Raw genomic sequence first — 14,013 nt, forward strand, 5'->3', positions numbered from 1 at the left:
AGAGTCCACCACTGCTACTGGCAGGGCATTCCATGAACTCATAACCCGCTGAGTAAAGAATCTACCCCTAACATCTGTCCTGTACCTACCACCCCTTAATTTAAAGCTGTGTCCCTAGTAACAGCTGACTCCATTAGCGGAAAAAGGTTCTCACTGTCAACCCTATCTAAACCCCTAATCATCTTGTACACCTCTATCAAATCTCCCCTAAACCTTCTTTTCTCCAATGAGAACAGGCCCAAGTGCCTCGGCCTTTCCTCATACGATCTTCCTACCATGCCAGGCAACATCCTGGTAAACCTCCTCTGCACTCGTTCCAGTGCCTCCACATCCTTCCTATAGTATGGCGACCAAAACTGCACACAATACTCCAGATGAGGCCGCACCAGAGTCTTATACAACTGTAACATGACCTCAGGACTGCGGAACTCAATTCCTCTACCAATAAAGCCCAGTACACCATATGCCTTCCTCACAGCACTATTTATCTGGGTGGCAACTTTCAGAGATCTGTGTACATGGACACCAAGATCCCTTTGCTCATCCACACTACCAAGTAGCCTACCATTAGCCCAGCAATCCATCTTCTTGTTACTCCTACCAAAGTGAATGACTTCATACTTAGCTACATTGGTAGCTAGACCAACCATATAAACACAGTGGCTGCAAGAGCAGGTCAGAGGCTGGGAATAACACACCTCCTGACACCCCAAAGTCTACCCACCATCAACAAGGCACAAGTCAGGACTGTGAGGGAATATTCCCCACTTGTCTGGATGGGGGCAGCTCCAACAACACTCAAGAAGCTTGACACCATCCAGGACAAAGCAGCCCCCACTTGATTGGCACCACATCCATAAACATCCACTCCCTTTACCACCAACACTCAGTAGCAGCAGTGTGTACTATCTACAAGATGTACTGCAGAAATTCACCAAAGATCCTTAGACAGAGCCTTCCAAACCTACAACCACTTCCATCCAGAAGGACAATAGCAGCAGATACCACCACATACAAGTTCTCTTCCAAACCACTCATTATCCTGACTTGGAAATGATATCCTTCACTGTTGCTGGGTCAAAATCCTGGAATTCCCTCCCTAAGGGCATTGTGGGTCAACCTACAGCACATGGACTGCAGCGGTTCAAGAAGGCAGCTCACCCCCACCTTCTCAAGGGGCAACTAGGGACGGGGCAATGAACGCTGACCCAGCCAGTGATGCCCACATCCCACAAAATGAATCAGTAAAGAAAGTTAGGTTTTGCTCCTTCTCCAGTTGATGCAAGAAAGTTTTCTAATTAACAAATTCGCACCCATCAAAGTACTTAACATTACGGCAGTCACTGTATAAACTTGGAAAGTTCAAGACCCTACCATTACAAGTCCCCTACCTCCACTTTTCTTACATAAATCTGAGCTTTCTCTACATATTTCCTTCTCAGTTTCCATCTGATTATTGGGGAGCCTATAGTACAATCCCATCAAGGTGATCACTCTTTCTTATTTCTGAGTTCTACCCATATAGTTTCACTGAACAATCTCCCTGTATCTTCTCTAAGTACAGCCATAATATTTTCTCTGAGTGAAAATGCCACCTTGCCTCTTTTCTTGCCTCTCCTTCTAACCTTCCGATAGTATCTAAACCCCAGAACATTGAGCTGCCAAACCTGTCCCTGCCTCAGCTAAGTTTCTGTAATAACTATAATAACCCAGTCCTATGTTCCAATACATGCCGTGAGTTCATCTGCCTTACCTTGTACTGAAATAAATGCAGTTTAATTCTTCAGTTTACCTTGTTTCTCTGCCTTGCTCTAGTTTGTGTTATCTAAATAACTTGCCTCCTTTAAATTCCAAACCATTCTCATCCTTCTCTCTTTTCTCCCTACTGCTGAGGGTCCTACCCCCCACTCCACTCTCGTTTAAAGTATCTCAAATAGCTGTTGTGGTTCTGTTCGCCGAGCTGGGAGTTTGTGTTGTAGACATTTCGTCCCCTGTCTAGGTGACATCCTCAGTGTTTGGGAGGCTCCTGTGAAGCGCTTCTGTGATCTTTCCTCCGGCATTTGTAGTGGTTTGAATCTGCCGCTTCCGATTGTCAGTTCCAGCTGTCCGCTGCAGTGGCCGGTATATTGGGTTCAGGTCGATGTGTTTGTTGATAGAATCAGTGGATGAGTGCCATGCCTCTAGGAATTCCCTGGCTGTTCTCTGTTTGGCTTGTCCTATAATAGTAGTGTTGTCCCAGTCGAATTCATGTTGCTTGACTACACAACAACGAGCACCCGAGCTACAAATCTTCTCCCAAACTTTGAATCTCTCAACTAGCACCAGCAAATCTCACCACCGGCAAATTGATCCCCTGGTGAAACCCATCCCTTTTGAACAGGTCATGCCTGCCCCAAATGAGATCCCAATGATTCAGAAATCGGAATCCTTGCCTCCTGCACAATCTGCTAAGCCACTCGTTTATCTGTCCTATCTTCCAGTTCCTACCCTCACCAGCATGTGGCACTGGGAGTAATCCAGAAATTATTACCCTTGAGGTCCTGCTTTTTAATCTCCTTGGTGTTGAGGAGCTGACCAAGAAGATGAAATAGCATTTGCACAGAGATGAAACTCAAAGCTGTGGTCTACCTCCACGATAGGGGAGGTGATGGGGCAGTGGTATTGTTGCTGGGCTGTTGACCCTCGTAATGTTCTGGGACCTGGTTTGAATCTCACCACGCCAGTTAATGGAATTTGATTTCAATAAAATCTGGAATTAAGAGTCTAATGATAACCATGAATCCATTGCCAATTGTCAGAAAAAAGCCTTTCTGGTTTACAGTCCCAGGGTTCCGGGTTCAATTCCCACCTCGGGTGACTGTCTGTGTGGAGTTTGCACATTCTCCCCGAGTCTGCGTGGGTTTCCTCCCACAGTCCAAAGATGTGCAGGTCAGGTGAATTGGCCATGCTAAATTGCCCGTAGTGTTAGGTGGATTACTCAGGGGTAAATGTAGGGGAATGGGTCTGGGTGGGTTGCTCTACAGAGGGTCGATGTGGACTGGTTGGGGTGAAGGGCCTGTTTCCACACTGTAGGGAATCTAATCTAATATCCTTTAGGGAAGGAAACTGCCATCCTTACCCGGTCTGGCCTAGATGTGACTCCAGACCCATAGCAATTAGGGAGGGCAATAAATGCTGACCTGGCTAGCGATGCCCTTGTTTCATGAATGAATATTAAAAAATGACACAGATAATCCTGTTGCCAATCCACTGACTGGGTTTGAAGATCTGAAGATTAGAGGAAGGAATTTGAGCATCTAATGATGCATCTTCAGGTTTTATAATTCTGAAAATATATTATACATTGGACAGGAGGCTAGTTAAACCCCTCGATAAGACATTTGCTTACCCACATCGTCCCCCAGCAATATAGCCATTTGTTGATCATTGAACAATTGTTTAATGTAGGTCTCCGTGGTTATTAAGTCCGATAGACTCCTTACCAGAGTGAAAGGTGCAACTTACCACAGAATATGTGCGTGAATGGACTGCCATTCATCCCCAGATGACATTATAGACCTGCCATACTCCATTGAGATTTGGGATTCAATGACTCCTAAATCAGACACCGTGCTCTCTCTAGAAGCAGTTTACATTCGGATCCAGTTGTAGGGAGGGTTTTTGGATTCTTGTAGACTCGTGTGTACCAGATACTGCAACTTTGCACCATCCCAATCATTTCTCCAACCATTTGATGTTACAAAAATGTCCCATGATGAACTATTTTTTTAGGATTTTATTTAAGGAATGTAGACAGCAGTCAGACAGTGACTCATTTGAGAAAAACAGAAGAGATTTCTGAAGTAATACTTTAAGGGGGGAGTCACTAAAAAGACCTCTTTGGAACTTATTTTTAAAGATGTCACATGGTTTAAGGTAATCATTTAGAATTGTTTCTTGGAAATCATGTGCCTGAATTCCTGACATTTCTGTTTTGGGATATTGCTGAGAGAGAGAGAGAGAGAGAGCTACCCAAATCACCTTAGGCCTTCCAAGAAAACTCTTTTGGAGGTAGAGTGTAATAACAGAAACACGGATGTAGCTGCCCTTCTGGAAAGCTTCTTTATTCCCAGCAATTTCTAAACAAACTTGCATCTATAAGGGTTAATTATGTTTAGTCACTCCTGCGTTCTTGTCCCAAGATGATGACTGCAAGTCATTTTAACCATTTCAGATCTTATTCTTTTTTTCCTTTCAAGAACTGACAATAATTGGCCAAGTTTCCTTTTTATTTGCACTGAATCTCTGCGGCAAAAGTTATTTTTTTCTTTACCTGGTGTGTGTGTGTGTGTGTGTGTGTGTGTGTGTGGCGGGGGGGGGGGTTATTTACAAAAATAGATATTTATACTTTTCTATTTCAAACTGTGGATTAATTCAGATTTACATCTTTCCAAAATAAGTCCCATTTTCACAATTAATCAATAATTGTATCCATTATTCAAAAAAGCTGCTTTTTAAAATTATAAACCTATTATAAAGCATAAAATCAGCTACATTGGTTGTGACAAAACATTCAGATTTATGTTGTGGCTGGTGAGGTGATGGGGCTCGAGTGCTACAGTGTAGTCTGCCATCGCAGTTTTAAATAGAGATATGGGCTAATCCGCAGAAACCCATAAGCTGATTTGTTATACTTGTGCCATTATTAAAGAAAAAGCTTTCAGTAATATGTTATTTAATCCTGAATAATACTCGACATGAAAAGTAACAAATTATTAAAAGGGATTGATCCATTATATTAAACCTGAGCTGGACTCTCTATTTGTACCACAGCCATTGAGTGCCATCTAATGGTAGTGCTTGTGTACAGGTGTCAAAGATACACTGCATTAACATTTAAGATTCTCCATACACTGTATATAACAGCAGGGATGCTTTTCAATAATTTAAGCTGCTTCCTCAATTAACAAACCTTATTATGTATTGAGGAAATATATTGTTTTGTTTCTTCAGAAGGCCCATGTGATAATTTTGACATGTTTTTTGTTGCAAATTTGGAGATAATATAGAATTTCAGAGATGCACTCACCCTCGACCAGCAGTTTCTGTAAGTGAGATGTAAGTAATAAACTTCTGAACATATTGGTTTTAAAGAGAATGTTCTTTGCTTAAAAAAGATGATTACAGATGTGTTGTTGTTAATGGATTCTGTGCTTTGTTGACTTGACTTTCAGAACATTAGCACTACACACCCACACAGCCCACATAGAACTGTGCACTGAGTAAAATGCGCTGATTACAGTTAAAATTGGATAATCTCTCAGTCATCAGCCAACTGGAAGATTTACTCACATTAAGTGCTGCTAGCGCATTGCCAAAACATTTGGGGACAAAGAGAACACCTAGAACATCTCATTACATTAATAAATATATCATTATTCCAATAGGCCTTACTGAGATATACAGAACAAAACCAAAATAATGTGGATGCTGGAAATCTGTAACAACTGCAGAGAATATGAGAAAAACTCAGTGGCTCTGGCAGCATCTGCACAGAGAGAGAAACAGAGTTATCAATTCGAGTTTGCTGTTCTTCAGAGCTGGAGGAGACGAATGGGGATGGGTCTGGGTGGGATGCTCTTCAGGGAGTGGGTGTGGACATGGAGTCACGGAGTCAAATGACGTGACCACAGGAAATGACATCACCAACCCAAAGAAACCCAAACAAATAAATAGAAAGCAGGAATCATCAGCAATGCTTCGCCCAGAGGCCCACTGAAGATGTTACCCAGTATGATGACGAAATGTCTGGAAACGAACCTTCCAGCTCAGCGAGCAAATCTACATCCAGAACCTCAACCTAAGTTACAAATCCTCTCAAAACTCATGGAATCATAGAAATCACAGCTCGGAAACAGACCCTTTGGTCCAACTTGTCTATGCCAACCAGAAATCCGAAACTAATCTAGTCCCATTAGATTAGATTACTTAACAGTGTGGAAACAGGCCCTTCGGCCCAACAAGTCCACACCGACCCGCCGAAGCGCAACCCACCCATACCCCTACATTTACCCCTTACCTAACACTACGGGCAATTTAGCATGGCCAATTCACCTGACCCGCACATCTTTGGACTGTGGGAGGAAACCGGAGCACCCGGAGGAAACCCACGCAGACACGGGGAGAACGTGCAAACTCCACACAGTCTGTCGCCTGAGTCGGGAATTGAACCCGTGTCTCTGGCGCTGTGAGGCAGCAGTGCTAACCACTGTGCTAGACCATATCCCTTCAAATCCTTCCTATTCATATACCCATCCAAATGCCTTTTAAATGCTGTAATTGTACCAGCCTCTACCATTTCCTCTGGCAGCTCATTCCATACACGCACCACCCTCTGTGTGAAAATGTCGCCCTTTAGGTCCCTTTCAAATCTTTCCCCTCTCATCCTAAATCTACGCCCTTTAGTTCTGGACAGACCAACCTCAGGGAAATTACTTTGTCTATTTACCCCATCCAAACCCCTCAACCTTTGACGCTCCAGGGAAAACAGCCCTAACCTATTCAACCTCTCCCTGTAGCTCAAATCCTCCAACCCTGGCAATATCCTTGTAAATCTTTTCTGAACCCTTTCAAGTTTCACAACATCTTTCCGATAGGAAGGAGACCAGAATTTCACGCAATATTCCAAATGTGGCCAAATCAATGTCCTGTACAGCCGCAACATGACCTCCCAACTCCTGTACTCAATACTCTGACCAATAAAGGAAAGCATACCAAACGCCTTCTTCACTATCCTATCTACCTGCGACTCCACTTTCAAGAGCTATGAACCTGCACTCCAAGGTCTCTTTGTTCAACAACACTCCCTAGGACCTTACCATTAAGTGTATAAGTCCTGCTAAAATTTGCTTTCCCAAAATGCAGCACCTCACATTTATCTGAATTAAACTCCTTCTGCCACTTCTCAGCCCATTGGCCCATCTGGTCCAGATCCTGTTGTAATCTGAGGTAACCCTCTTCACTGTCCACTACACCTCCAATTTTGGTGTCTTCTGCAAACTTATTAACTGTACCTCTTATGCTCGCATCCAAATCAATTATGTAAATGACAAAAAGTAGAGGGCACAGCACAGATCCTTGTGGCACTCCACTGGTAACAAGCCTCCAGTCTGAAAAACAACCCTCCACCACCACCCTCTGTCTTCCACCTTTGAGCCAGTTCTGTATCCAAATGGCTCATTCTCCCTATATTCCATGCGATCTAGCCTTGCTAATCAGTCTCCCATGGGGAACCTTGTCTACTGCCTTACTGTGTCCGTATAGATTACATCGATCGCTCTGCCCTCTAAAGATCAATAGCAAGGCGGCCTTTGTGTGGAGCCGTAAAAAATGGGGGAGATACTAAACAAGTATTTTGCATCAGTATTTATTGTGGAAAAGGACATGGAAGATATAGAATGTAGGGAAATAGATGGTGACATCTTGAAAAATATCCATATTACTGAGGAGGAAGTGCTGGATATCTTGAAATGCATAAAGGTGAATAAATCCCCAGGATCTAATCAGATGTACCCTAGAACTCTGTGGGAAGCTAGAGAAGTGATTGCTGGGCCTCTTGCTGAGATATTTGTATCATCAATAGTCACAGGTGAGGAGCTGGAAGAGTGGAGGTTGGCTAACGTGGTGCCACTGTTTAAGGAGGGTGGTAAGGACAAGCCAGGGAACTATAGACCAGTGAGCCTGACCTCAGTGGTGGACAAGTTGTTGGAGGGAATCCTGAGGGATAGGGTGTACATGTACTTGGAAAGGCGAGGACTGATTCGGGATAGTCAGCATGACTTTGTGCGTGGGAAATCATGTCTCATAAACTTGATTGAGTTTTTTACAGAAGTAACAAAGAATGTGCATATCACTGACGTCAGACTCACTGGTGTTTAGTTCCCTTGCTTTTTGTTACCACCTTTCTTAAACGGTGGCACCATGTTTGCCAACCTCCAGTCTTCTGGCACCTTGCCTGATATATGTTTCCTTCTTTTTCTTAACCAAACTCTCAATTTCTTTAGTCATCACAGCATTCCCAATAGCTACCAGTGAGCACAGACTGGTAGAGGTGGCAAATACCACAGGGTGTCAGCAGTGGTCATCGAGGAAGGCAATGCTACAACGAGATAACACTTTTATAGAGTAACCTCCAGTAATTGCTGCATGAAAAGAAAATACAAACATTGATCTTCAAAACCAAAAGATCTGCAGATGCTATAAATCAGAAACAAAAACAGAAATTGCTGCAAAAGCTCAGCAGGTCTGGCAGCATCTATGGAGAGAGATCAGAGTTAATGTTTCGGTCAAATGACCCCCTCCTCAGAATTGCAGAAGTTCCAAGGACGGGTCACTCGACTCAAAAGGTTAACTCTGATCTCTCCTCACAGATGCTGTCAAAGCTTTGATCTTGTTTGCAGCTAAAGATTTTCTGGTGGTTACTTCCAGGATCCAATCACTGAAGTTACTAACAGGGGCCTTATAAAACTGTTTGAGTGACAGTTCACTGACCACACCACAAGCAGGTCTAGTGCTTGTGATAATTAACCACTTCCATTCTATTAATGCAAACCTTATTATTTTCCATAATAAAAGAGACCATTGGCTAATGGGAAGGTCAGGAGAGGGTACAATTTCGGGACTAACTGAAGGTTTGATGAAGTAATCGCATCAAAATGTTGACCTTTTGGCACACACCTTCTGTACATTTTTCTTTATTATTTCAGATTCTTATTATTAACAACACCTTGCATTTATATAGCACCCTTCATACAAAAAGTGCACACACTTTTGTGGGCGGCACGGTGGCACAGTGGTTAGCACTGCTGCCTCACAGCGCCTGAGACCCGGGTTCAATTCCCGACTCAGGCGACAGACTGTGTGGAGTTTGCACGTTCTCCCCGTGTCTGCGTGGGTTTCCTCCGGGTGCTCCGGTTTCCTCCCACAGTCCAAAGATGTGCGGGTCAGGTGAATTGGCAATGCTAAATTGCCCGTAGTGTTAGGTAAGGGGTAAATGTAGAGGTATGGGTGGGTTGCGCTTCGGCGGGTCAGTGTGGACTTGTTGGGCCGAAGGGCCTGTTTCCACACTGTAAGTAATCTAATCTAAAAAACTTCACAAAGGTGCAAGGACAAACTAATGCAAAAGCAAAGGAAGTATTGAGAAGGATGATGCAACATTTGTTTGACAAGGCAGGTTTTCAGAAGCTCCTGAAGGAAGATGGGGTGCAGAGAGGGAAGTGTTTAATGAACGAGGAGCCTGGATGGCTATAGGCACAGCCATTTACTGTGTGGCAATAATAGATGGGGAGGTGGAAGAGGCCAGAGTCAGAGTAACAAGGAGTGGGATTATAGGGCAGGCCGAGCAACCAGAGGGAGGGTAGGGTTTGACAAGGAGAGGTTGAAACACAAGCATAAGAATCTTAAATTGGAGGTCTCAAAGCAGTGAGTACTAGCGTATTTCTGCAAAGTGGTGTGCATACAGTGTCAGGGGTATGGCTCAGGAAAAGCATAACCTGTCAGGCAGCATCCGAGGAGCAGGAGAGTCGATGTTTCAGGCATAGGCTCTTCATTAGGAATCCATCACATTCCTGATGAGGGGCTTATTGTCCAAAAAGCCTACTCTCCTGCTGATAGAAGTTCATTAAATTCCTCAGGACTGCATGACTCATATTTCAGTTGTATGTTAAAGGAGCTAATATAAGTACAGAGGATCCCTGACTTATGAACGTATGATTTACGAATATGATCCCATAGAGCGTAATTTTAGAGACCCACCATACAAACATTTCCTTATGAACAGCTGCTTTCCATTTCTGCACTGTGTTCCAACTTGTATACAAATAAAAATACAAACAGTGTCCAGATCAGGACCCATTTGCAATCCAGGATAAGACCATAAAATATAGGAGTGGAAGTAAAGCTATTCGGCCCATCGAGTCCACTCTGCCATTCAATCATGGCTGACGGGCATTTCAACTCCACTTACCAGCATTCTCCCCGTAGCCCTTAATTACTTGTGACATCAAGAATATCAATCTCTGCCTTGAAGACATTTAGCGTCCCGGCCTCCACTGCACTCTGCGCCAATGAATTCCACAGGCCCACCACTCTCTGGCTGAAGAAATGTCTCCGTATTTCTGTTCTGAACTTACCCCCTCTAATTCTAAGGCTATGTCCACGGGTCCTAGTCTCCTCGCCTAACGGAAACAATTTCCTAGCGTCCACCCTTTCCAAGCCATGTATTATCTTGTAAGTTTCATAAGAATGAGAGGTGACTTAGATGTTGAGAAGCAAAGACAGTGTGGATAACTGGAGAGTTTTTCCCAGGGCGGAAATGTCTATCATAATGGGGCATAATTTTAAGCTGATTGAAGGAAGGTTTAAGGGAGATGTCAGAGGTAGGTTCTTTCCTCAGAGAGTGGTGGGCGTGTGGAATGCACTACCAGTGACGGTAATAGAACCAGAGACATTAGGGAGATTTAAACGACCCATGGATAGGCACATGGACAACAGTAAAATGAAGGGTATGTCGGTTAGTCTGACCTTAGCATAGGATAAGAGGTAGCCACAACATTGAGGGCCGAAGGGCCTGTACTGTACTGTATTGTACTGTTCTATGTTCTATTAGACAGAGCGGGGCATGCAGGTTACACTGACCAGGAGGTGTGAAAAGGAAGATCAACATTTGACTTAGAATTTTGGTTACAAGTGTGGAACAATTATAGGAATTATTAGAATATCATCGACTGTAGGGAGCTCGCAAAGAGTTGGTGTCAGTGCCATGTTGTATCAGTTACAGGCCAGAGTGGTCTCGTTGTCAACTGTAACAAATCTCCGACTGGATTGAAGGAGATCTCAGAGGAGAATGCTGGGGTGGAACCGCAGAGCGGATGGAAAGGGGTGACATACAGGTCACTCATTAGGGCCTGATTGGAGCTGTAGCCCGGGCAGAGATTGGAATACAAGCAATTTTGCAAAAGACAGGCATTATTTTTGCATTTAGCCAGTACCCTTCCATATTTCATTCTTTATTGCATCTTGCTCTTATATTTTCAAACGCTAGAGGGAACTGTTGAATTCTGAATTAGAGTACAGCACATTGGCTGCCTGATTAGGTACATTAATAAAGTAAACTGTGACACAAGAATAAACTTCAAACCATGAAAACAGGTCAAGTATTCACCGTTTTCTTTACAACTTCTTTCTTTTTGCATTTATATCACATTGAAGTTGTTCCACCTGGGTGGTTTGCAGCTAGAATGGGGTTGTGGTACCAAGACATTAACTCCCATTTCCACAGGGTAACCTCCTGGTTTTAGGAACTTGGCCCCGATTTCCCCACAGGGGGATCTATTTGGAAAATCCAAAGTCAGCTCACTCTACCTGGTTACCTCAGCAACCTGAATGACAGATTTCAGAGCAGCTATGGCAAAAACAAAATAACATAATCCTGTTTATTTATTAGAAGAGATGTATTAGTCACCATAGTGAGGGCAGATGTGAAGGCTACGGGGGGGGTTAGCCATGGGAAATGCAGGATTACAGGGATAGGATGGGGGTTGGGGTCTGGGTGGGATGTTTTTTGGAGGGTCAATGTGGACTTGATGGGCCAAATGGCCTGCTTCCACACTGGAGGGATTATATGATTCTCAATCCAAAGAAGCTGATTGAGTGTTTTTAAGTATGTACACACATCCAGCCAATTGCAGTCTTCTCCCTGTAATGCTATACAAAAGTTCTATCATTGGAGATCTTAAAACTCATAAAGACAGAAAAATCCCTGGCACTTGATCAGGTGTATCCCCAAACTTGCGGGAAGCTAGATAAGGGATTGCTGGGCCCCTTGTGAGATATTTGTGAGGCACCAGTGAGGTGCTGGGAGACTGGAGGTTGGTTAATGTGGTGCCTTTATTGGAGAACATAAGAATGCGGAGCAGTAGGCCATCTGGCCCTTCGATCCTGCCCCACCACTCAATAAGATCATGGCTGATCTTAAGAAAGCTAAAAATCACACAACACCAGGTTATAGTCCAACAGGTTTAATTGGAAACACACTAGCTTTCCATGAGCCCTTCTTCAAGCTCATGCCCGAAACGTCGACTCTCCTGCTCCTTGGATGCTGCCTGACCTGCTTTTCCAGCAACACATTTTCCGCTCTGATCTCCAGCGTCTGCAGTCCTCACTTTCTCCTAGAAGGTTACCTGCGTACAAAGCTGCTGACTATCCCCCTCCAAATGCATGTAAATCCTAGCTCTCAGAGTCCCCTCCAACAACTTGCTCATCACTGATGTCAGGCTCACTGGGATTAGATCAAATGAGATTCAGGGAGGGCTTGCCAACTGGATATAAAAAATTGGCTTTTACGGTAGCAAACGGAGGGTAGTGGTGAAGGGTTGTTTTTCAGACTGGAGGCTTGTAATCAGCAGTATTCCACAGGGATTGGTGCTGGACCCACTGTTGTTTGTCATTGATATAGGCAATTTAGATGAGAATTTAGGACTTAATAGATAGTAAGTTTGTGGATGACACCTAAATTGGTGGTGTAGTCAACATTGGAGAAGATTATCTAAGATTACAAAGGGATTTTTATCAATTGGACCAAAGGACAGAGGAGAGGCTGAGGGGTGACCTTAGAGAGGTTTATAAAATCATGAGGTGCATGGATAGGATAAATAGACAAGGTCTTTTCCCTGGGGTCGGGGAGTCCAGAACTAGCGGGCATAGGTTTAGAGTGAGAGGGGAAAGATATAAAAGAAACCTAAGGGGCAACATTTTAACATAGAGTGTAGAGAAAGTGGTGGAGGCTGTTACAATTGCAACATTTAAGAGGCATTTGGATGGGTATATGAATAGGAAGGGTTTGGAGGGATATGGGCCGGGTGCTGGCAGATGAGACTAGATTGGGTTGGGATAACTGGTCAGCATGGATGAGTTGGACCGAAGGGTCTGTTTCCGTGTTGTACATTTGTATGACTCTGAGTACAGCTGGAGTTTAATTTGGATAAATGCAAGGCATTGCATTTTGGTAAAACAAACAAGGACAGGATATCCACAGTTAATGGTTGGGCACTGGGGAATGTGGTCGAATGGAGAGGTCTAGGGGGTTCAGGTACATAGTTCTTTGAAAGTTGTGTCTCAGGTAGATAGAATGGTTAAGATCTAAAACTTTGATACATCTTCTAGCCCTGATGGGCTACATCCTAGAGTTCTGAGGGAGGTGGCTGAGGAAATAGTGGAGGCGCTGACTGTGATCTTTCAAAAGTCACTGGAATCAGGAAAAGTCCCAGATGATTGGAAAATCGCTGTTGTAACTCCCTTGTTCAAGAAAGGATCAAACTGAAAATGGAAAATTATAGGCCGATTAGCCTAACCTCGGTTGTAGGTAAAATTCTAGAATCCATCGTTAAGGAAAAGATTTCTAAATTCTTGAAAGTGCAGGGTGGGATTAGAACAAGCTGTTTCCGTTAGGTGGGGATACGAGGATGCCTGGGCACAGCCTTAGAATTAGAGGGGGTCAATTTAGAACGGAAATGAGGAGGCATTTCTTCAGCCAGAGAGTGGTGGGCCTGTGGAATTCATTGCCATGGAGCGTGGTGGAAGCCGGGACATTAAGTGTCTTCAAGGCAGAGATTGATAAATTCTTAATCTCGCAAGGAATTATAGGCTACAGGGAGAGTGTGAGTAAGTGGATTTGAAATGCCCATCAGCCATGATTAAATGGCGGAGTGGACTTGATGGGCCAAATGGCCTTACTTCCACTCCTATGTCTTATGGTCTTATGGTCTTAAGAAGGTGTTAGCATGTTTGCCTTCATTGCCCAAACCTTCAAGTACAGGAGTTAGGATGTCATGTTAGGACGTTGGTGATGCCACTTTTTGAGTAATGTGTGCAGTTCTGGTCACTCTGCTACAGGAAGGAAATTACTAAATTGGAGAGGGTTCAGAAAAAAATTACCAGGATGTTGCCAGGACTGGGGGGTTTCAGTTATAAGGAGAG

The sequence above is a fragment of the Hemiscyllium ocellatum genome, chromosome 20, assembly GCF_020745735.1.
Source record: "Hemiscyllium ocellatum isolate sHemOce1 chromosome 20, sHemOce1.pat.X.cur, whole genome shotgun sequence".
Classification (NCBI taxonomy): Eukaryota; Metazoa; Chordata; class Chondrichthyes; order Orectolobiformes; family Hemiscylliidae; genus Hemiscyllium; species Hemiscyllium ocellatum.